The 22,041-nt window shown below is 39.4% G+C and overlaps 1 long non-coding RNA gene across 1 annotated transcript; it reads right to left on the bottom strand.

Annotated features, from left to right (window-relative positions):
- Positions 1 to 1,503: 1,503 nt before the first annotated feature.
- On the bottom strand, positions 1,504 to 4,064 carry LOC137137305 (uncharacterized). The gene is made up of 2 exons (XR_010915696.1): positions 2,782 to 4,064; positions 1,504 to 2,455 (listed from the first exon to the last, which is right to left on the bottom strand). It is a non-coding gene; the product is annotated as an uncharacterized lncRNA (long non-coding RNA).
- Between the last annotated feature and the right edge of the window lie 17,977 nt (positions 4,065 to 22,041).

Here is a 22,041-nt window from a genome sequence, read left to right as displayed (position 1 = left end):
TGCTGTACAGAGTTGAACTTTGGTCAGCTCTTGGGGGCCCCCTACTGGTCTGGGACCCAAGCAGTTGCTTGCCTTCCCTGCTAACATGGAGCCCCTCTAAATACATTCACACAGAGTATTAGTACACCAGTTCACCAGTCTGTCTGATCAGTTCTAAGAAACGTTGAAGCTGAGAATGAGGATGTTTATAGAAAACACCCAGCAGAGGTTAAAGTGTTAAAACAGGTTCACCTGAATAAAATGACAGGAACAACTGTATAATCTCTGCCTGTATGCAAACACAAGCAGCCGGTGCTAGTGGCCATTTCAACTGCCACACATAGAGAATTACCAAAAGAGTCTTCACGCTGTAATTACTGCCATAGGGGTTTGTTACAAGTCCATCCTGACTTGCTCCATGTCTGTACGGTACACTGGGCTGCAGTGTCTCATCACATCGAGTATCCTGAAGAATGTGGGGAAGACTACGTCTGACTCCTTCCACCCCTCTGGTCAGAGTGTTCCTGACTGATGTTGGACTCCTGCTGAGGCCCAGGTCCCACCACTGGCACCAACTCTTGTCCCACAGAAACTGCCTGAATAAATACATAAATAAATACAACTGATGCTGCTGTTTTAACATTGCAAATGCTAGAATTAACGTCATTCTATATGTTTACTTTTTGCACTTTTCCTCCCTCATTTCCTATAATCAAATAAGCTGTGCACCAAACAACTAAGGCAATATTTTATATGTAAAACCCTACGTTGATTCTTAGTAAATTTCTAAATTTTGCTAAAAAGTCAATGTTTTTCATTACCAGTTACTGAGTATGTAGTAATGGACAAAAATATCTATATCTATATCTATATAGATATAGATATATATATACACATATATATGTAGATCTGCCTTTCAAATAAAGGAAGGAGCATCACCTTGTGTCCTGCTCCAGGTTGGCTTGGTACAGCTCACACCACGAGGCTGAAACAAGCCTAAGCCTGACCCACAATGCATCTGTGTCATGCAACACAACAGTTTGAGCTAAAAGTGAAATACACGCAGTTTCTTTTTCTTTTTATGGAGCGGGTTAAGCAGAGAGTGACAATCAGCAGATCGGCCTTTGTGTGGAGGTAAAAGTACACTTGGAGCTTAAAAATATTCCAGCAACCATGACAACTGTTACTATAAGAAAGAATCTACTGTTAACCAGTGTGTCTCATGATTGTAGTTTCACAGCTATGCAGGTGCTGGTGAAGACATGAGGATGAAGGTAGTGAACAGCTGGATGAAATTCGTTACCTCGGTCTAAGTAGAAACCTGTGGTTTGCTTTGGGAACAAACTGTTTACTACCAAATACCAAAATCCCACTGTGAACATTCCATATTATACTATTGCTACTATTACTACCACAATGTCTCCAGGCCAAAGGTTCCTTCTGTAGTTAGTAACATGCTGATTCATTTGGATTTTTAACTGTTTACTATGTAAAGCAGCAGAGAAACTACAGTCACCACGTCCATGAGTTTAAAGCGACATATTCAGATTTATTCTTTTCTTAAACCAACAATTTACACCCGTGACGATTGAAATAAACTTGAAAATAACCAAAGCAGCAAATACACACATGCAAGCAGAAGAAGAAGTGATGATGTTGCATTTTTCACATAAGTGCAAGTGTAAAAGCAAAACCAACTAACAGTGTTCACACTACAGAATTACTGCTGTTTCTGCCTGGAAAGTTACAGTGTGAATCCAAAAGTTGTAACATTATGATGCATCAGCAATTGTAATAATGCAATACTGTCCTCGACTATATCTAATAAAATCACATTAATGCTTTAATCTAATGTTTATGCTTTAGCAATAGGTGCACGGTGAAGTAATGAGATTACAAGACAAACCATGAGCTGATGTGTCTCTGAGCAGCAGAAACTCACAGAGGAACATCATCATTTACCCCAAGAAGACAGGACGTTTTATTCAAACATGTAGTAGAAGCAAAGATCATGACAGAAGATGGAAGGATGCTGATTTTCCTGACTATCTATGTGTGTTAACACAAACTATTTAGAGTGGAAGTATTCATCTTCATTTTTATTGTTGTTGTTGTTGGAACAACAATTGTTGTTGTTGGAACAGCAGTTGTTGTTGTTGCAGCAGCAGTTGTTGTTCTTGGAGCAGCAGCAGTTGTTGTTGTTGGAGCAGAAACAGTTGTTGTTGTTGGGATGGTAGTTTGTTGTTGTTGGGGGAGCAGTTTGTTGTAGTCGCAGCTGTTGTTGTTGTTGTTGTTGGTGCAGCTGTTGTTGTTGTTGTTGTTGTTGGTGGTGCAGCTGTTGTTGTTGTTGTTGTTGGTGCAGCTGTTGTTGTTGTTGTTGGTGGTGCAGTTGTTGTTGTTGTTGTTGGTGGTGGTGCAGCTGTTGTGGTTGTTTTTGTTGGTGCAGCTGTTGTTGTTGTTGTTGTTTGTGACTGTGCTGTTGTTGTTGTTGTTTGGGGAACAAAGTGGTTAATGATTCTGATTATGTCAAAAATTTGAATTGAACTCAAATGTCTGAGGTGTTTGATTATTTAAAATTCTTCCTGCTTTTAAAGAAGATTTGAGACATCAGGTAAAATGGTTATAGACCACAGATACAATCTAATAAGTCTTGTATTGTACTTTAACAAGTAATAATTTGCTGTAGTAAAATAAATATTCTGTTATTTTTCTAAAGAACTATTCAGTTTAAACTTCCTAAGGGTTTTAAATCAGTCTGTGTAAGACCTGTAGAACGTGTATAGTCAGAATAAGTCGAGTTACCTGCACAGAGCAGCATCCAGGTGAGAGTCAAAGAAACAAGCAGCTTCATTGTGATGATCTTGGATGTTGATGCTGTAAGTTCACCTGCTCTGTGCTGCAGCACTTTATATACTGTACAGGTGCTGGATAAATTCAGGAGCGACACATGACACCTCCAGGAATCGACGTGTTGCTGTCACTCACCTTTGTCACCAAAAATGTTTAATGACAACACCCACCACACCCACTTTTTAACATAGCAGACTTAAAATGTCACAGTAAAAATACTTATTACTTCCTCCTTGGATAAGTTAAAACAGTGTCCTTCTGAAAATGTGTCATTTGATTCACACTAACAACATTTCATCCACAAGTCCCAGCAGGTTAAATATAGTGGAAAACAGTAAGGTTTTATTTTAATGCTGATGGAGTTATTGTATTGTCTTTGCATCCACGTCTCCTGCAGAAGCTGCATTTCCTTCCTGCTGTATCTATTCTAGTTTACAAAAAGGTGGAAATGTTCATATTTACTGAATAATAAATTCCTTGCTGTGGAATTAACCGTCAAACTCTGACTTTGGTTACCAGTAAATGAGTTACAAGGTCATTTGAAGCCTCTGTTGCAATGTGCCTTTGGGTTCCCATCTGGAATGTTGTAAAACCAGAACCTCATCCTTCCAACCTGTTCAGGAATGGTTTTAAGTGTCATGCTCATGCTGAAACTCCATAAAGGTGATGAGTAAACACATTAAGTCCTCGGCTTCAACTTGTCTGTCAAAGATGAAATACATTGTGAAAAATGGCAGCAACAAGGTCCCTGGGTTCAAACTGACAGACTGAGATTTTTTTAAGTTTCAATTTATCCCAGGAGATGTGACTCACAGAGTAAGAACTGTCACAATGAATCCTAGAAGAGTGAACATGTTTGTCAGGAGACTAAAAATACAAGCAGATTATGACAGGAGGTGGCAGGATGCCAAGAACATCCAGGTTCAATCATCTGAAAAAAATACTGTTTAGCTTAAGTGAACACATTCTTATTCTGAACGACAAAGTTTGCAAACGTATTAAAAATAAAAAAAAAACCTTAAAAATTAAATAAATAAATTACACTCTTACGTCTAGATCAAGAACAACAGGGACTATTTTCTCCTTAAAGTTTCCTTAAATGTAACAACTTGCAGTGCGGCTGTAATAATTCTAAGTAATTATGTTCAGCTGTGCTGATGGTCCATCTGTGTGTTTCCACTGAATAAAAGTCACTATACTGATTGTAGCAGAAATGAGGAGACAAGGCAGCACAACTCGTCTGGCTCTAAAAAGCCGACTTACATTACACCAAATCATGTGTCATCACTCACGTGTTAAGTTCACTTTCTGTTCACAGGGGATGATGTCACCAATCAATCACACATACCAACCCGTATCTAATATTGTGGTCTGGGCCTCTACTGCCTAGATAACTCTGAATTTCGTGTTACAAGTTCACTTGAAGCCTAATGACATGTTAAAGTATTTTACTCGTCACTTTCACAATGTGCCTACGGTTTCATTTTTCCATTGGAAAAAAAAAAGGTCTAAATGAAAAAATCGTTGAAAGAAAACTACTAAAAAAAAGGCAAACACTAATTGGTGTCCTCATTTTGTGTGTAGCTTCACCTGCAGACACATGTCCCAGCAGCCTCTGAGACTACACACTACATGTGGTGGATTAGTGCTGCAGCACCAAAAACTGCAGAAGTGAGATCAGTGTTTCAGCTTGTCAGGACTAAAAATGCAAAAGTAAACCAGAGTATCAGATTGTCGTTACCGTTTTCAGTGTTCAACCACCATCATATTGTTGATGCCTGTGTTTAACTCATCAATGTCCTCGACATTCCACGAAACAAGACTAACGTAAGGATCTTTTAAAAAATGTTATTACATTCAAAACTCATTTAGAGCTGTTTCACCGTCAGTGTCACGCTCACACCGAAACTCCCCAAAGGTGAAAAGTTAATACATTAACCCCTGAGATTTGTCAGACTGACAGATTGAGATTCTTTCTATAGTTCAACCCGTCTCAGGACTTGCAGAGTAAGAAGTGTCAAAATGAATCCTCCATGAGAGAACACATTTGTTGGATAAGTAAAAATAAGAGCAGATGATAGTCTGCAACTAAGTTCAACTTGTGCTTCTCATTTGTAGTTTGGCTGCCTGTTGTCATCAGTTTTAGTGGCGCTGGTGTTTTATGGGCTGGTTTCTTTTGTTCACAGATAAAAAGCATCATCATCATCATCATGTCTGAAAAACTCCAGCTACTAGTATCAGGACCTACTGAACATACTAGTATTTCTTTAGTACTCAAGTTCTTTAGTGCTGCGTACTGCACACCATGAAGCCACAGTGAGGCAGGACAAATGTGATACACATGTACTGAGAGATGCTGGGCCTCACAATGTGCTCCTCTGGCCTACATAAGTATACAACGTATACATAAGTATACAACTTATGTAGGTGTGGCAGCTTTCACCCTGTACTCCAACTTGCCATAAGGAAAAAGAAGTAATTTTTTTCACTTCATCCTTACAGTTGTTTTTGTACAATTATAAAATCCCATTTAAAACATGGTTTCAGTCATAGATTCCCTCTGTGGTGAATAACTTGCAGATTTTTGGTTTAGTCTGTAAAGCATGACAATCACAATGTCTTGATAAGAGCAAAAGCAGCAAACACAAATGTGCAAAAAAGACAAACCAGAGAATTGATGACATTGTTGCATTTTTTATGTGATTTTCTAATGTGAAGTATTAACTACAACACAAAGTTACAGTGTTCACTATAGAATTACTGTTGCTTGGGAAGCTACAAGTTTAGATGTTACATGTTGATGTGAATCACAAGCTTGTGTATGAGAAGCAGGATCTCACAGAAGAACATTATTACCTCAGGAGGACAGGTTTTATTCAAGCATGCAAAAACTGCAGTAGAAGCATAAGAGTAGTATTTCTATTAGATCATGACAGATGGATGGTTGTGTGGACAGCGGTTGGTTTTCTCTCAGCAGTTGTAGGGACAGCAGTTGTTTTTCTCTCAGCAGTTGTAGGGACCCTGGTTGCTGTTGGGGCAGCTGTTGCTTTTGGAACAGTAGTTGTTTAGGAGACAAAAGTGGTTAGTGAATTTAATGTGAAAAGTCAACATTTAATTGAAATGTCTGTGGTGTTTGACTATTTGAAAACTTCCTGCTGTTAACAATTAAATGGCTGTGGACCACAGAGACCAGTTTTTTAAATATTTTAAAACAAAATTTGCTGTTCTTTTAGTAAGAGATTATCAAATGTAGTCCCGGTGAAAATTTCATAGGAGTTTTAGATTAGTCAGTGTAATATCTGTAGACCACCCAAAAACCATTGAGCAGTCTTGTTGAGATGCTAACGTAAGCTCATAAGGAGAAACATTATGTTGCTGTGCTTTGCAGGGAAAACAGCAACACATTCAGTGACCCAACGACCTGGCTGTACGGTGGCTCTCTAGCCCATGGAAAGGCCGTACATTTAGCCGCCCCTAGGAAACATCTCACATCTCAACTCCGAGATGGAAATGTATTTTCACTAAATAGCAACTTTGAAGATAAACTTAAAGATTAGTCTTTTTTTATTATTATTCTTACACCACAGAACCACTGAAGGGAAAACACATTGTTCATGGTAAAGAGCACAGAGGACAAAGGATGGAAACACACTCTGTGCTGTGACAGCAAATATGTCTGTGGCACTGCCAGATCAAGATTCCTTGTTTTGTTCAACCTGTTTCACCAGCAGTGATTCACAGAAGAACAATCAAATTTAATTCCAGAAGAGAGAATGTTTTATTCAAGTATGTAAAGTAGGTGAAGTCAAAGTCTTACAGAGCCAGTACTTGACATATTGCATAAATGTAAAGCTGTACTTATCACAACCTCACTGTCTGCTTTTTGATTTTCATCGGGAATGTTGAGAAACTGGAAATGTCACCTCTGATGTAACTGTGATAAAGGTACAGCATCGGTAGTGTTGCAATCGAAGGGTAAATCCCAATGATCACATTGAATCCTGGGAGACAGAATGTGTTTTTCAGCTATGAGAAGACAAAAGTACATGTTGAGAGACGCTGTTAATGATAAAAGAAACATTACAACACTTGTATTTACTTAGTAATACTAGATTACATAAAGTACCATGAAGTACCTTGTTTTGTTTTTTTTAGTTCTTAAATCCAACCTTATGTTTTCTGAATGAAATCAATGTCTTCAAACGTCTGGAAACATCTGCAGCAAATTACACAGGAAGTTAGATTGTAATAGTAAAGTAAACGCAATTGTTATTACTAAGGTGCAAAGCTGTAAGAGTCAGAGCTGAACCCCCAACAACTTGACTCCTACATCCCAAAGAGATACCGCTAAGCTTGAGGCAGAAAAGTAAGGAGTTTCTGCCAGAGGTTTACAGTGCGATAGTATGTCAGCTGAACCCTTCTTCACTTGAGGGACAAGTGCTCAGGCACAGGCAGAGATTCACAGCTGAAGACATTTCAAAGCTGAGTTAATTTGCCTTTGTCAAAAGCAGAATTATTGAGGAAATTAAAGCTCTGCAAGAAGGAAAAGCTCACAAGAATGAAGATAGATCCATATTTGGAAGACAGAGGGTTAAGGATCACCCAGCTATCTTGTACATGGATGAATGAACTGCACACCTAGGTAGGAAGTACATTCTCACAGGATTTAGATAAGAAGAGTGTGCTCAGAAATACAAAGACGTATATCAGAGGATCGGTTCCTTTACAAGTACTGGTGTGGACTATTTTTGCCCCTTTGAGGTCAGCAGAGTGAAGACATGGTCTGCTTTACATTTATTCAGCTCACTCTCTGGATACCAGCTCATGTATTAATGCAGTATGGTGTCACCTGACCAGAAGAGGCCAAGTGCCACTTCAAAAACATAAGTAAATAAATAAATCATGTATGAGTCAAACAATCTGAATTTCAAGGACTTTAGATCTGTCTGGAACTTTTATTTTGAAAATCTGCATGTCTGTACATGTGTCGACACCGTTACAAATATTTGGAAAGATACACATAAAAATATTTTGTTATATTAACATTTTATGTTTGAAAGAGACCAAATTTATTTTATTTCTTGTGTTTCCTGTGTTCACTGCTGAATCAGAGGAACAGAACAGATTAGATGTAAAAAAGACAGACGATCACCAGATGGAGGAAGAGACTGATGACAGACACAGAGAGAGGAAGGACAACAACTGAACCAGGAGGTGGAGCAGCAGAGTTTGTAGATGATGTGGTGGTGTGAGGATCAGAGGTTGGAGGAGGATCTGTAGACAGAGGAGCAGAATCTGGTTCAGTGATCAGTTTATCATCAGGTCAGCAGGTTAGTTCATATCTTTAAACAGGAAGTGATGTCAGTGTCCTGACCTCTGACCCTCAGCTGGACCTGAGGAGATTTTCCATGGACATCAGTAGAGCATGAGTAGAGACCTTCATCAGACCGTTGGACTTTGTGGATGATGAACACGATCTTAGGGTCAGATACAAGTTTGGTTTCATTAAAGAAGAAATAAGCTTCGACAAAGTCACCAATTGTCTTTTTACATTGAAGAGTGACATCACTTCCTGTCATCACAGGATCCTCAGAGAACTTCAGGATCAAAAGATGATCTAAACAACAGAGACACAAACAGAGACAGGGTCCAGTGTTAATCCAGACTCTCAGAGAATGAAATCAGTCCTTACTGGCTCTGTGACATGTTACTGTTAGGACCAGGTGGAAAGTTACTGAGTCTCTACATCCTTGGTTTCACCTCCATCACTGCACTGATGGACAAATGTAAATGTTAAATGTTCAGGACTTTATTTTCATTTATGTTTTCACCTCCATCATCTATCATCTCACCTGCAGAAACAGTGAGTCCAGACAGCAGCAGCAGCACAGACACACCTGGAACAGGAGGACACAGGTCACTGAAGGTCAGAGGACAGAGGAGACTGTAATGTTTTGTTTGTTGCTGTTAGAATTTTACTCTCGTACAAGTTGATTATCTAGTTGATGCTTCTGCAGCCTCACTGCTTATGATACTAGATACTGTTGCTCCTCTGACAAAGAAAGCAGTGAATCAGAGGAGCCGACCTCCATGGTACAATTCACAAACACAGCTCAAAACAGGCAACACGAAAGAATCTCATTTCAACTTCAATTATTACCTCATCTAAACCAACAACCTGTCTGCTAGACCCTATTCCAACTAAGCTGCTCAAGGAAGCTTTACCCTTAATAGATACGTTCATATTAGATATCATCAATCTATCTTTAGAAACAGGCTATGTACCACAGGCCTATAAGGTAGCTGTAATTGAACCATTACTTAACCCTCCTGTTGACTTTGTTTCTGAGGAACAGCCTTGATGTGTCCCTCGGGTCAAATTGACCCGGGGGACACTTAATTATACAAAAGTGTCAGAAACCAAAAAATCCCAAAGAACATTGTTTATATCTCATCATTAACTCCATTACTAACCATTTAAATCAATATTTAGTTCAATAATGTTGTTTACTGTTTACAGATCATGGTTCAATGAGCATAGGTCACTCGTTTATTACAAAAAGATCATGTTAAAACTTTTTTTAATGTAAACTGAAAAGACCTACACATAAATTACAATAGTTTTATATGCAATTGATTTTTAAAAAAATTATTTTATATTTTGAATTTTTTTTTGTTTATGGAGTGATGTTGATAAATTAAAATGAGACACTTCTTCTGTTCAGGGTCAAATTGACCCGTTTTAAAGTTAACAATCTAAAAAAAATACTTAAAAGTATTTTTTCACTTTGAAACTTTTCCTGCTTGGTTTAATTAGTGTAATCAACATATAAAATAAAAATGGTTCAGTTCACATATTTGTAACCTTCCTACATGTTTCTATTACAAAGCTACTGTTCGGGTCAATTTGACCCGGCGACAAAATAGAAGCTAAAAACAGTCAGATAGATCAAATACTGTTTGTTTCTTTGCAACTATGAGACATAATACACCCCTGTCTCACACACACACTCACAAACACACACACACACACACACACTCTCTCTCTCTCTCTCTCTCTCACACACACACTCACACACACACACACCGAACACACACACACTCACACACACATGTATTCTCTTGACCTCATCTTTGAAGTGTGAGAATGCAGGTGTTGACTTTTGACAGGAACCTTCAAACTCTACCAACATTAAGTGGCCACTCAGATGTGTATTTGGGGATGAAGACCACTGATTTTAAACATTTTTTGATGTGAATGTCTTCAAAGATGAGGTCAAGAGAATGCATGTGTGTGTGTGTGTGTGAGTATGTGTGTGTGTGTGTGTGTCTGTGTGGTGTGAGTGTTGCTTCATGAATTCCTATCATGTTTAATTAATCATCAGGTCTTATTTTAGCTGGAGAGTGAGGATATCTACCTAACACCTCAAGACACCAGGAAAGAAAACAACTAAATTCTATATTGCATTTATATTGAATTATTATAAGAACAGAAAATTGTTCCATACTGACAGAAATTTGAGCTTCTGCGATGACAAACTCTGCTTCAAATCATCTGCAGACTCCTGGTGAAGAATGTTCTAGAGGTGAAAAGAGCATCAGACAGTGTTTTACATGTGTTCAGGTATAGAACACATTTAAGTACCACAGGTGATAAAGATCATTATTTCTTCAAACCCATTTGGGTCACAGAAAAACCAATTACATTCAGTTTGAAGCTTCACGCGTCCATTATTAGAACTTATCCCGTTAAGGGTCATGGGGGAGCTGCAGCCGACACCCAGCTGCCACTGGACAGAAGTTGGAGTAAACCCTGGACAGTCCACCACACGGTCACACAAAGAGATACAACCATTTACCAGAGAACTCTGAGGAACCCACACATACATGAAGAAAAACAAATTCATTCTTTTTCCTTTTATTTTAAATTTGATCATTAAATTCTACTGCATCTTCAGCTGAGTGTGGTTTTAGCCATTTTATCTTGATTTGGCACCGTCAGAACATGTCGCTGCTTATTTTAACTACTAACAGCAGCAGCTGTTGTTGCTGGGACGTGGTTGTAGTTTATGAAGGTCTTGGAAAACAATGGCTGTTGTTACTGCAGTAGACTTGTCCAGCAGCTGTTGTTTCTAGGGAATCATATACTAGATTTTATCTGGTTATATGCTTATAAGAAATTACAACTTTTGTGCTTTGTAAAAATAAAACATTGGCTATTCCTCAATTAAGGATTATTACTGGGTCATCAGTTCTGGTGACAGTTAAAGGAGCCAGAGAAACAATCAGCTTCATCATGATGAACAGGTGAGAAATGCTGAGTAGTTTTCTGAGATGTTGATGCTGTGGTTCTGTTCACCTGCTCTGTATTGCTGCAGCTTATATACTGTTCAGGTGATGCATAAATTATGCATGAAGTCTCCAGGACTGGGCGTGTTCCTGTTTTTGTAGCACGAAAATGTGGAAAACGCTTTCTTTCAAAAACGCAAGACGTCAACACACAAAGCCTTTTGTTTGTTGCTATGACTCATTTTTCCAGCTGTTGGTTCTTTCTTATAAATACTTATAATTATTCATTTTGCTTGTAGCCTATAATTGTAAATGCACTTGTTCTCTTCTGCAAACACCTTGATACCACTTGAAGTGATTTTACACATTTGTGAGCACCTCTGTTGCACCATCACCCGTATTCATAGTTGACTTTTTATGTGCCTGTTGCTTTTAATGTGGAATGATGTGAAACTGGAATCTCATCATTACATCCAATGATTGTTTTGAGCACATACATTATAAAAGCTGTGTAGCAGGGTTATTGTGATTCAATGAAATGAAACTGAACTCACCACCTTTAGTTTTCATTTTCAGTAAATGAAACCAAAGAAGAAAATGACTTAAAAACCAACATGTCGTCATTGTTCTGTGAATAAGTTCATGCAAAGTTCTGCAGATACAGACAAAGAGTGAGATCTCTTTTACTTCAGACGTGTGGTCAGTGTAACGTGGAACCCAGTATAGTTGCCAGGGCAACATGTCCCTTTCAAAACAAGTCAAGGATATTTAGCTGATGCTTTTTCAAACAGTGGACAAACACAAGTGGAATAAGAAATGACACCTGACTAGATCACAAACAACACAGAGCTGCTGCTATTCAGGAATTCTTTTTCAGTGCTGTGGCACCAGTTCTTAACTGGAGTTTATTTGAAACTTGTTCTTCAGTTTTGGTTTATTTCAAATCCCCTCCTACCATTGTTCTTTGTGAACACGCAATAGTTCTGTTTAGCTGTACTGATGTTACAAGATGATCAAGAAAGCGGAACCAGTCTGGGTATTTCATGCTTTGGTCCATCAGGACAACTGTCACTGTCAAACAAAGGACACTCTGAGTATAATCACGAATCAGTAATTCATTGTTTTGTTCAACCTGTTGTAAGATTCCCAGAAGAACAGTTTGTTAATGTCGAAATGAAAGCAAAGCTTTACAGAGCTTGTCTTCAATACTTCAATAACTAATATTTACGACTTACTGCAACCATAATTACAATGAGTTCCAGGGTCAATAATTAAGTTCTCCTGATGAAAATACTTTCTGTACTTTTCGACAGTTAATTGTTGAAGGTATGAAGCCGACAAAATGTTTTGCTTTATGCTACAATGAGCATGTTTTTCACGTCCTTAAAACTGCGCTTACTGTGAAAAGGTGCAGTCAAAGAACCTCTTTTAATTCTATATGTTCTGTGTGGAAAGTAATGATCTGAGTGTAGCACGTCTTAGTACTGGACAGACAACCGTCATACAAACAAAAACAATGTGCCAATATTATTAATATTTAAAATCAACCATAAAAGAAAGCAAAGCGTATGAGCAATACTACTATAAGTAATATGCCTACAATGGAGAAGTATCTCATACAACCCCACTACCACCAACCTGAGTCTGATCAGGGGCCTTTTGAGTGCAAAGGAAGGGTTTTGAAGGACAGCATTTCAAAATGAAAACAGATGCTAAAATAACATTCAGGGACTCTGATTGGCACCGTACTGCTTCTTTTACCAAAATGTTAAACAATTAAGCATTTTGAAAGCAATAAGGTAGAAACAACTCTTACTTCTGAGTTCAACGTGGATTTATAATCAACAATTCTGGAGCTGAGGACACCATCAAACCAACACATTTAACAACCACCATGAATAAAACACTGGAAAATGTCAATATATTGAGCGGAAGTTGGCTTAGATGAAAGTCAGAACAATGCACCACCACTTGTTTATTCAATAAGATAAGACAGTTATAGCACTTTTAAGATATGAGAAAATGTTTGATTACTTAATCATTAAAAAATCTAATCACTTCTTAATTATCACCACAGTGTGGTTTTAGCTGATCTTGATTTAAAATATTAAAACTAGGAAATTTTAACACCTAAGAGCAGCAGTTGTTGGAGCAGCAGCAGCAGCAGTTGTTGCATCATTAATTTGTTGAGGAACCAGCAGTTGTAGTTGAGGAAGGGCTTGTGTTGCAGACAAAGGTTGTTGTTGTTGGTGGTGCTGCTGTTGTTGTTTGGGGAACAAAGTGGTTAATGATTCCGAATGGTGACACCTTCAGGAATGAAAGAGTCCTGCCCCCTGGATATACCTACCTTAAAAAAGCCCCCACCACTGGTCGCATTGGGGGTCTAATCATAATCCACCATAAAGATTTGAAACTGTCATGCCTCCCTCCTCTGTGTAAACATCCACTCTCTAGTTTCATACTTATTATTTACCAGCCACCAAAGCAACACCCAGGTTTCATCAGAGAAATGTGTGAACTCCTTTCAACTTTCTGCACATCATCACCCAACGTGTTGATACTCGGAGACCTGAACATCCATGTGGACGCACCTTCTAACCATTCTGCTGCTGAGTTCTTAGAACTGCTGGACTGCTTAAACCTGAAGCAGAAAGTTGAGGTCCCCACTCATAGGGCCACAACCTCGACTTAGTCATTACTGACTAAGTAATGACCCCATTTCTAACCGCCAAGTATACGACCTGGGTGTCTCGGACCACAAAATCATTTCAATGGACTTCCCTTCATATACATCATTTTCCAACCCACAATGTGAAAAACCTAAATGTCTCTGATTTAAATGCTGACACAAAAATCTCTCCATTGTCCTAAAATTTCCCTCAGTGTCTGAACTGGTGGGCTACTATAACAACAGCCTCCAGAATATCCTTGAGGCCCCTGCTACCTTGAGCGTCTCTTTGTTTCAACCAACTTAACTGTCCATAACCTGAAGTTATGGCAAACTGTCGTCCAATGTTCCATTCCTATCAAAGGTCTTAGAAAAAGCTGTCTCAGTCCAGCTCCAGTATCACCTCAAAAGACACAATCTGTTTGAAAAATTTCAATCTGGCTTCCGCCCCTCCCACAGCACAGAGACAGCCCTGGTCAGGGTCACCAACGACCCCCTAATGGCTGCTGACCAGAGCTTCCCATCTCTCCTCATTCTTCTGGATCTCACTGCCGCTTTTGATACAGTTGACCACAAAATTCTCCTTCATCGTCTGCAGCATATTGTTGGATTTTCTGGCACTGCTTTGGGGTGGTTTGGTTCCTATCTCACAAATAGAGTATGAGTATGTGGCCATAGGGGATGCCAAATCTCAGTCACCTGTGGGGAGCCACAGGGGTTGGTTCGACCGACCCTTTTCAACGTCTATATGCTCCCACTGGGCCACGTCATTGGCAAGCATGGAATCTCCTTCCACTGCTATGCTGATGATACTCAGCTGTACGTGAGACTGAGCCCGACCCCACCGACACTTCCATCAACTCTCACCTGTTGCCTGGAGGACATCAAGGCGTGGATGACAGAGAACTTCCTTCAGCTGAACAGCATAAAAACCAAAGCCCTTCTAGTTGGTACCACCCACCAGCTTCATTCCTCCCCCATTAACTGTATCTCTTTTTGTGGTCGCACCATTACCCTCTTCAACTCTGTTAACAACCTGGGGGGTCAAGTTTGACCCTCACCTGTCATTTGAAACACATGTCCAACACCTCTGCAAAATTGCATTTTTTCATCTCAGAAACATAGCCAAACTCCGCCCCTCTCTGTCCCTCTGTGACGCTGAAAGGCTGGTCTAGGCCTTTGTCTCCTCCAGGCTGGACTACTGCAATGCACTTCTCATTGGGATCTCTGGCAGGAGCCTTCAAAAGCTCCAATATGTTCAAAACAATGCTACCAGGATCCTTATGACGGTGCGAAATATGAGCACATCACTGCTGTTCTCCAGACACTTCACTAACTCCCCATCCACCTTTGCATTGAATTCAAACTCTGTCTACTTACCCACCAGAGCATCCATGGAAATGCCCCACAGTATCTTAAAGAACTCCTCACATTGCAATCTACAACAAGACACCTTCGTTCTACCAACACTTATCACCTCTACCCCTCCACAACAGACTCCACTCAATGGGGGATCGAGCCTTCTCAGCAGCTGCTTCACGGCTCTGGAACACTCTACCTGAACCTGAGGGCACCACAGACTGTGGACTGTTTCAAAAAACAGTTAAAGACTTTTTTGTTCAGTGAAGCATTTTAAAGTGATCATTATCTTTTTTATATATTATTTTATGTTTTTTATGTTTCTATGCTTTACATGTTTTTATGTTTTATTCTTGCTCATAATCTGCTTGTGTAGCACTTTGAGATTTGTAAACAAACGTAAAGTGAGAGTGATGCACAGTTTGAATAAGTTAGCAGGATGAAATCAGCAAGGTTGACTGCTGACTGACATAAAGCAGGAGAAAAAAGAGGTCGAGGTGGAAGTGGTTTAGGGGACAGTGCACATGTGGGGGAGGGGCTATCTGTGAGGAGGAAAATAGAATTAGTATTAGGAAGTGAAAAGACAGAGGAATTGGGATAAAGATAAAACTAAGTTGTCCTACGATGTCCCTGCTTGGTGCAGGTAAACTGCAGGTCTTTGCCAGTTATTTCCTAAAAAATTTCATCACTATGCTTTTTATCTAATTTAAGTAGTGGATTTATGTGACACTACTTTCAGAAACATCAACCAACCAATGATTCAAACTGTATTTATATAGCACTTTTTGTTCAGACTACTGCAATATGAAGTGCTTTACAGCTCAGTGGGTATCAGGCACACAGCAGCTATGGATGCTACTGCATCTGGGCCTGAGTCCTGAAGACTCACTGCAACACCTTTTTGTACATCTCCAACAGTGTAAAGAGAAAAAAAATAATGTGAAAACTACAAACTTTCTGTCTTGTCAGAAAATGATCAGAGAAAATAAGTAAGAAATGTAAAGTAACAAGAACATGACTTACAGTAGAGGCAGTGGGTTGATGTCCAACATGAACCTGAAAAAAATGGTTGATATTAAAATGTCATTGCAGACTTTATCTTCCAACAGACTCGGTCAAAGTTGTAGTTCCAGTACAGACGTGAGGACTGGACAAGACTCACTGAGCAGTTCACTTTTCATACCTGTTCTATTCCTCAACAGCTGCACAAGTCCAACCAGAAACAGAACCAGGACAACCACAAAAGCCAGAACTGTTACGCCTGTGATATAGATAGAAGAAGTTAAATTCACATACAGACTGAAGGAGAAAACCTGATTTTAAATGTAAAGGCTACAGACCAGATACATAGAACTTTTCAAAAGGAGAAAATAATGATCAACTCATTTCACATGTGTGTTGAAAACAGCAAATGTTCAAAGAAGCATTTGCAGTAATGAATCAAAACTAAGATCGTAGATCAGTGATACTATAAAAAGGCAGCGCATTGCATTTACCAAAGAAGAAAACTTTCTGGAGGCCTCATCTCGTAATAATGAGATAATAAGTCATTAATATGAGCTAAAGATCTCGTTATTAGAAGATGCAGAACAGAGCATGTCGTTAATGACCATCGTCAGCACTTCCAATAATCCAAAGCTACACTGTCAGTAGCTGACTCAGCGTAACTTAACAAATAGGCTCCAGTGGATGGTTCACTGTGTCACTCTGTATCTTTGTATCAGCAAGATGTGCAGGTGAGATGGAACAGCAGTGACCACACGAGGAAGAACATAACCAGAGTGATGCTGAATGTAGTGCTTCAAATGACAAATGTGTCATTAGCTATAGCAGAGACAGGATCACATTCTTTAATTCCTATCAATAATTTAAGTATCAGATCAAGAACAGTCTGGATCAGGAAATCCTACTGACTGCTGCTTCATCCATCAGCATGTATTAGTTCATTAGGTACTAAAGCTGTCAGATACAGAGCTGTTCTCTTTACACACCTGACACCTGAACAACACAGATTCATTATGGATGATCGATGGCTTTGACTCACCCAGAAATTTAAAAGTAGATTGAATCGTCATGTTGTCTGGACTGAAGTGAAACCCGTCAGCACTGATCCTGGGTCTGACTGGCTCTTCCTCTTTCACACTTCACTAAGGTTTTGTCCTCTACAGGATTTGGACTATTCTCTTCTGAAATCTGCAGGACTCTCCAAAGATGAGATGGACAGTGACAGTTTGAAAACCAGATCCAAACTAATCTAGAGGTTGGACTGTGTTTAGTTGTAGTTGTCATCAGATGGGAGGAGTCAGAATTAAATTTAGCTTCACACTGAGGGGAAATGGGTGTAAGAGAAAAGCTTTTTTTTAAATAACACTATGTCAAAATATATCATTTCTCAGCATCTACAGCTCTTGGTTGTGTGATCTTACTACTGATACTGTCAAACACTGATGATCTTTGACAGTTATTACATCTACGTATGTGAGTGTGATTGACAACAGCTTCATATTTGTTTTAACACTGTTAAGACCTTTAACAATATTTATTGCACTCACTTTATGTCACATTATGGTGTTGTAGTTGTCAAAGCTCTCTCTCTGTCTGTACCCACCTGGGTTCCTGGGTTTGGTTCTTCTGCTTGACCTGTTGGACTTGGTTATACTGTGCCGCTAACAGGTAAACTTTAAACCGTTTCCAGACCGTTATACACATGGTACAGGCCTGTCAGGAGAAACCTGGGTTTAGTGTTTTGCCCAAAAACACTTCAACACGTTTCCATGTGGAACCAGGAGTCAAACCAGCACTGGCTGAAAACTCGGGTACAGCATGAAATGTTTTTGAATGTTTGCTTTTTTATACTGAAAGAAGATAAAGTAGAATCTATCACATGACTGAAAGCACTCAAGTCCAGAGCTGCTGCTCAGCTTGTTCTGCTGCAGTGTGACAGTGTTTCAGCCACGCTTCACCAGTATGCAGCCATTTGAATCTGCACTCACTTCTCGTGTCGGCTCGCGTTTCCAACATGACGCAAAGCATTTTTTATACTTTGACTGAGGTCTGAACTGACATTCACAGAGGCTGGAGGACAGAGTTAAAATCTGTGTCTTATTGTTGGAGTGTCAGTGATTGTGTCAGTCCAGACACACCTGGACCCGGAGGACACGGGTCACTAAAGGTCAGAGGTCAACACTCAGTTTGTCTAGTGGTTTGATTACTCAGATGATAATATTTGAACAGGAGATGTGTGGAAACCTGTAAAGCAGATCAGGATCAGAGCTGAATGTTAGCAAAATACCATTTTAAACTGTATTTTATTGAAGGTCACACACTTTTTATCAGGACATGAAGGAAGGACGCGTCCTCCACAGCGGTTAGCAACCATCTCAACTGTTTTCAGTGAGAAAAAGACACAAGGCTGAAGCAGCATTGTCCTTTGTATGACCTGCTGATATCTGTTTCTGTTTGCTGCGAGTAAAACTTTAAAACGAGACTCTGGTGACTCTGTCGTCTCCAAGTAAGATTTTCTTCTGACAGTGACCCACAGCTGTGGTTTCAAGCTGACGGATGACAAGAGCGATGAGAGAAGGTATAGGACGTTTACTACTTCAGTTAAAGTGATGCACCGTGTCAGCTTTCGAGGCAGGTATTAGCACAAAGGGACCAAAGTTTTCTTTTTCACCTTCTCTTTTCTGAAATTTAAAACAAGTTTTCTTCAGCTTAGAATCAGCCTTTCATGTCTACATGTGGAGTGGAGCCCGTTTTCATGTTGCACGGACACATTCCTATAAACCAAACACTGACTCTTTACAAGGAATTTCTGCTTTTAGCAGTTTTACATCGTAGATACACTGTTAGCTACCTGAGGTCCAGCTGGCTCAGTTGAGAGAACAGAGAGGCCTTTTAATGTGTCCTGCTCTATGGCAATATAGGAAGTGACTACTCATCAAAACGTAAAGAGCAACTTCCCCAATTTTCAGCTTTCTATTCTTTAGTTTAGAATGTAAATGTAAACTTTACTCTGACTTACTTATAATAAAATATTTCTGTTTGTAGCTGAAAAACTCATCTAAATGACATCACCTGGAGGACATCTTTTTATAATTAGGAGTTGAAATGATGTCATCTGGGTCAAGCAGGAAAAGCAGGTGATTACAAACTCCATAGTGTGAGAACCAGATGATATAATGTGAACTGAATGTTTTATTAAGTGATGTCATCTGGAGGAATTTTTCAGCTACAAGTAGAGATATTTTGATATGGGGAATTCAAAGAGAAGTTTAATGGCATTTATGTACATGTACTACCCAAACTAGCTGTGCTGACCCCTGAAGGGAAAAGCTGAAAGCCGTTGATCTTTGACCTCCATTGCTCCACTTACCACTATCTTGCCAGATTTATAACTCGTCTTCCTTTTACTCAGCTGGTCTTCCTTGTTTCATTAGACCTGTTTGTTTACACTGAATCATGTGCTACTTGCAGCAGAGTTTGATTCGGGGTCCTCTTAGCGAGGTCTGAGACTGCTAGTGTCTTTGCAAGCTTTGCACACAGCCAGTGCTGTACAGAGTTGAACTTTGGTCAGCTCTTGGGGGCCCCCTACTGGTCTGGGACCCAAGCAGTTGCTTGCCTTCCCTGCTAACATGGAGCCCCTCTAAATACATTCACACAGAGTATTAGTACACCAGTTCACCAGTCTGTCTGATCAGTTCTAAGAAACGTTGAAGCTGAGAATGAGGATGTTTATAGAAAACACCCAGCAGAGGTTAAAGTGTTAAAACAGGTTCACCTGAATAAAATGACAGGAACAACTGTATAATCTCTGCCTGTATGCAAACACAAGCAGCCGGTGCTAGTGGCCATTTCAACTGCCACACATAGAGAATTACCAAAAGAGTCTTCACGCTGTAATTACTGCCATAGGGGTTTGTTACAAGTCCATCCTGACTTGCTCCATGTCTGTACGGTACACTGGGCTGCAGTGTCTCATCACATCGAGTATCCTGAAGAATGTGGGGAAGACTACGTCTGACTCCTTCCACCCCTCTGGTCAGAGTGTTCCTGACTGATGTTGGACTCCTGCTGAGGCCCAGGTCCCACCACTGGCACCAACTCTTGTCCCACAGAAACTGCCTGAATAAATACATAAATAAATACAACTGATGCTGCTGTTTTAACATTGCAAATGCTAGAATTAACGTCATTCTATATGTTTACTTTTTGCACTTTTCCTCCCTCATTTCCTATAATCAAATAAGCTGTGCACCAAACAACTAAGGCAATATTTTATATGTAAAACCCTACGTTGATTCTTAGTAAATTTCTAAATTTTGCTAAAAAGTCAATGTTTTTCATTACCAGTTACTGAGTATGTAGTAATGGACAAAAATATCTATATCTATATCTATATAGATATAGATATATATATACACATATATATGTAGATCTGCCTTTCAAATAAAGGAAGGAGCATCACCTTGTGTCCTGCTCCAGGTTGGCTTGGTACAGCTCACACCACGAGGCTGAAACAAGCCTAAGCCTGACCCACAATGCATCTGTGTCATGCAACACAACAGTTTGAGCTAAAAGTGAAATACACGCAGTTTCTTTTTCTTTTTATGGAGCGGGTTAAGCAGAGAGTGACAATCAGCAGATCCGCCTTTGTGTGGAGGTAAAAGTACACTTGGAGCTTAAAAATATTCCAGCAACCATGACAACTGTTACTATAAGAAAGAATCTACTGTTAACCAGTGTGTCTCATGATTGTAGTTTCACAGCTATGCAGGTGCTGGTGAAGACATGAGGATGAAGGTAGTGAACAGCTGGATGAAATTCGTTACCTCGGTCTAAGTAGAAACCTGTGGTTTGCTTTGGGAACAAACTGTTTACTACCAAATACCAAAATCCCACTGTGAACATTCCATATTATACTATTGCTACTATTACTACCACAATGTCTCCAGGCCAAAGGTTCCTTCTGTAGTTAGTAACATGCTGATTCATTTGGATTTTTAACTGTTTACTATGTAAAGCAGCAGAGAAACTACAGTCACCACGTCCATGTGTGTAAAGCGACATATTCAGATTTATTCTGTTTTTAAACCAACAATTTACACCCGTGACCATTGAAATATACTTAAAAATAACCAAAGCAGCAAATACACACATGCAAGCAGAAGAAGAAGTGATGTAACGTCCTTACAATGTTTTCTCCTGCTAATGTGCCTAGTTCAAACCTTTATTTGTTTTGTGGCTTTTATTTATGTAACTTCCTGTAAGACGGATGTGTTTTATTTTGAAAGGACTGCTAACACATAAGAAGGAACGAAGCTTAGCTTAACAACGGTAGAAGACGGTAAAAGGTAACAGACGGAGAAATAAAACGAGACTAAAGACATTAAGAAGACGGATACGGACAGTGTCTTTTTGTGTTTAGCTCCAGTTGAAAGTGGTAACAAGGTTGGTTTAATGATTTATATAAATTTGCAAGACATTTGAATTTTGTGTTGATTAAGCTGCTAAATTGTCTTAATGTTAGCTTAAAGTAAAACTGCTATACGACGTATTAACGGTCTAATATAGTTTGAATGTATTGTTTTGTCTATGTTTACTTTGTATAACTCTTACATTGGTTTGAGGAAAAGGAAAAAGAAAATAAAGTATTATCAGACCATCAGTAAGGCTGCAAATTTCGGACTGGACGCTACAGCAAGAGCTCGCACCTCAGCTGCTCCGCCTCTCATCATGGTTATAAGTCCTCACTTACAACAGACGGTAGATCTGCAAAGGGAGATTTACAAAGGTTTGCTTGAAAATGCAACTGATAATACAAGACAAGATATCAATTAGACATTATGGTGTAAAGAAAAAATGCTCGCTGATCTACAGCACCAAATTAAAGACAC

Source organism: Channa argus, chromosome 12 (assembly GCF_033026475.1).
Source record: "Channa argus isolate prfri chromosome 12, Channa argus male v1.0, whole genome shotgun sequence".
NCBI lineage: Eukaryota > Metazoa > Chordata > Actinopteri > Anabantiformes > Channidae > Channa > Channa argus.
Note: the sequence above shows the minus strand (reverse complement) of the source record. Positions and strands in the feature narration are given on the sequence as shown.